Raw genomic sequence first — 3,993 nt, forward strand, 5'->3', positions numbered from 1 at the left:
TGACAGCAAAATACACTGAAATTACAATCTGAGATGATCAAACACAAGATTCCAATGCAGCAAATAGATATAAGTTATAAAAGCTGGAATATAATTAAAAAAAAAAAGACATCAGTCAAAGAGAAATTGTGGTTGAATATATCTGTAAAAAAAACCTTCCAGATTCCCATACCCTGTATTTTAAATGTTTCAAGAGTGAATACTAAGGGTGGTGGTGGTGTCGCATGTCTGTATTGCAGCAGGTTTTGCTACAAGCAAATTTCCCTTGGGGATTTCTCTGCTTCTGAATATCTTGCAATATGTCTCAAGAGTGATCGTCTGTTCTGATGCAGGACTGTTCTCATCTGTCACTCACTAGACAAGATGCATTTTTTTTATTTCGTTGGTTGGTTGGTTGGCATTTGTTTTTTTGGGGAGTATTGATGAAGTTAGAGAACTACTTTCTAGGATTTTAACTAATTTAGTTTAATTTATAAAGAGATTTTAATATAGAATGTTGAATTATCACACTTTGCATTCGTACACATTGGTTCACTGGTGACATAGATGAGACAATAGCAGTCAGATACTGCTGTCCAAACTTTATAAACTATGAGATTATGTTGTTTAAAAGTGGCACGTGACACATACTGCACATGATCAAAGGTGTTCAGCAGCCTTGGAAAGTAAGAGTGAACCTACAGGCACATGCAGACTATAACTAAATACTATCTAACTGCTGGATCTGTTGTAAGATTCAGGGCTCTTTCAGCCCTCTACTCCTCTCACACACTCTGCTTTTGACACCTTGGTTGACTTTAGTTCTAAACTGTAGCTCCACTGAACATCAAGAAACCAACACTGCCTGAGGCTTAGAAAATGCCCACCGGAGGTATAAAATCTACATTTCAGAACTAAAAAGATACTGCAAAAGAGCTGTAAGGAAATGATAGAGAAGGAAAAAAGCTAACAGTGCACTAGACTGTTTTAAAAAAAGAAAAAGAAGGAAAGGAAATGATTAATAATGCCATGGAGCTTGCAGGGAAATCTTGCAACTGAAACTTCACTGACATTCACAAAAACAATTCCTTCACACGTCATCTGAAATCTTTCAAAATAATGTAATGTGATGGCAATATTATGATGCGGTGGTTTATACAGTAAACTATGCTCCTATTACATATTGGTACAAAACATTTTTTTTCTGTTTATTACTAATGAGTGTTTTCAACAAGCAAAAAGCAGTTTATCTATATAGCCTCAAAACAGCTATGTCTCCAACTGGTTCAGTGTGTACTTATATGGTGGTAAATACCATCTTGCAACTATACTTCCAAGTTTCAGACAGTATTTTGTGGATCTTTGTGATATAACCTATATAGGCTCCAGGACTGGTGTAATTAATACCTCATAGTTAATTAATTAATAACATTTGCTTTTCATCAGTATGCAGATAACCTGCAGTGATCTGTCCTCTACCCTTATGATTACAGGTCTTTCACCTCACTGTTAACTGCATAAATTACATTAACCAGTTGTTGTCTTATAAATTCATACAGTTAATCTTTTAAACTTAAGGTTAAATATTCAGAAGCTATGAAGGCATGTAGTTACATGACCGAATAATGATGGTCTGGACAAACTGGTAGGTCCTTGGGATTTTAATTATACTAGTTAGGGAGTGCATACGATAAATAATAAAGGACCCAGATTTGAAGTTTGGGGGACACAAGATAATGCATTTGAAAGTATATCATAGCTAGGTCATGGGTATGTCATGTGTATATCATCGGTTAATTGTGCTTTCATTTATAAGTGTAATTTTTAAAAAAAGAAGAAACCCTGCACTGTGTCTAGGTGAGTGATAGATGAGAACAGCCCAGCACAAGAGTAGTCCAGCATGAGAACAGATTATCACTCTTGAGATGTACTGCAAGATAATCAGAAGCAGAAAAAGGGAAATATGCTTATAACAAAACATGCTGCAATACAGACATGTGATTCCACCATCACGCTAGAAACACTTAAAAATGGAGAGAGAGAGAGAGAGAGAGAGAGAGAGAGAGAGAGAGAGAGAGAGAGAGAGAGAGAGAGAGAGAGAGAGAGAGAGAGAGAGAGAGACAGACAGACAGACAGACAGAGACAGATAGACTAAGGAGGAGTAATAACATTTGGGAATTCCCCTCTTATTTAGTCCCACTTAAGTGTTTATTCTCTTTATTCTATTTGTGATAATTCCAACTATTTATTGTGAGTGACAGTATTTGCACAAACTTGGTAACTTGGTCAAACTAAGTTTAAAACATCTTTATACAAACAAATAAATATAGTAATAATAAGAACTTTTTAAACAAAGTTTTCAAAATGCATTTTATATATAAATGTTTATAAAAGTCTCATAAAGTTATGAGGATAACTTTATGAGACTTTTATATATAAATCTGTATATATATATATATATATATATATATATATATATATATATATATATATATATATATATATATATATAACCCCCCCACCCCCTGGCCCCCCTAATTCAGGTTTCTGGGATGATCTAATTATCCCACTGGAACACACCAATAATATTACTATTTTAGTTTTGAGGACATTTAATAAATTAATAATGGAATCTTATGGGTTAATACCTATTAGAAAATTGATTAATAATGTTTAATTTAATCAATATGTAGACAGCCCGCAGTGACCTGTCCTCTTCCCCGTTGATACCAGCCTTTCAGCTCACTGTCTGACTGCATAATTTAAATTAACCAGTGATTGTTTTATAAATTCTTGTGATTAAACTCCAGGTTTATTATCAAGTTATTAATATTAATGCATACTATCCAGTTATTACACTGAAGCTAAAATAAAGCATTTTGTAATATTAAAACATGTGTTCCTATAATTCATAATAATATTTTTATTCATTTATTTTTATTTAGCATCACACCCCATCAGTATTCAGCCAGGCCAGTTCACAGACATCCACCAATCATGCATGCCGGTAACTTACCAGTGCTCAATTACCTGTTCATTAGCTCATTCCCTTGACCTTGACTTATTTGCCTCTCCCAGTTTAAGTTCACAGATCTCCATTCCTGACTCTCTGCATTCACCTGCCAACCAGACTAACGCTAAGATACATTCACTCTGCCAAAGACTTATACTGTTGTTTTCTCAGTCCTGGACTGTCTGCCTTTTGTTTTGTGAACTGTTTAGTAATTTGTGTTCATTGGATACCCTTGCACATCGCTCCCCAACTCGCTGGTCTCCAGCCATGTCACATTTAGGCATTTTAAACTTAATTCAAACAGTTAAAACATTGTGATAGTGTTAGTACTGGAACAAAGTTGGTCAAATTAACACAGAGAGTATTTTTTATAACAATAAAGTAGAATGAGCAAATAAGAGGTTACATTCCATGAAGGTGTGTTATATTTATCTTTAATCCTAACTGCTTGAGTTTACAGTTAAAATAACAACTGTAATTGCAGTTTTCCATTAGTTTGGGTGAATACTGCATGAAGCCACATGAATAGTATGTATATTTTGTACCTGGATGAGTACAAGCTTACTTATTCTTTCTCACGGAAAAAGGGTTATTAATTAAGGTGGCAACCTGATGAGCATTGTGTATCCACTAAGTAAGATGAACAGTTGAATGATGTGGTCTAGACTATGACAGGACAGAATCTGAATGTTAATTGGACCTAGGTGCTAGACCTATGACATCATATCTTTCTGCTTTGCACATATGGTGCCACACTAGTTCATCTCTTGGGACAGGAGGCTCAGTCTAATCTAGACCCGCAAGCCCTTAGCAGGTCCTTCGCAGGCATCTGGTTCCTCAGTCAAGAGTATAGCTGGCTGATTGGATGCCTGCGATGGCCTCTCCTCAACTGATCATATCTGCCCATTGGTGTCATAATAGGTGTCTTCCTGTGTGCAGTTCAGTGAGGATGAGAACTGGGATGTCGATTATCCTCGAGGAAATCGCTCTGTTTGGCTCGT

Source organism: Electrophorus electricus, chromosome 16 (genome assembly GCF_013358815.1).
Source record: "Electrophorus electricus isolate fEleEle1 chromosome 16, fEleEle1.pri, whole genome shotgun sequence".
Classification (NCBI taxonomy): domain Eukaryota; kingdom Metazoa; phylum Chordata; class Actinopteri; order Gymnotiformes; family Gymnotidae; genus Electrophorus; species Electrophorus electricus.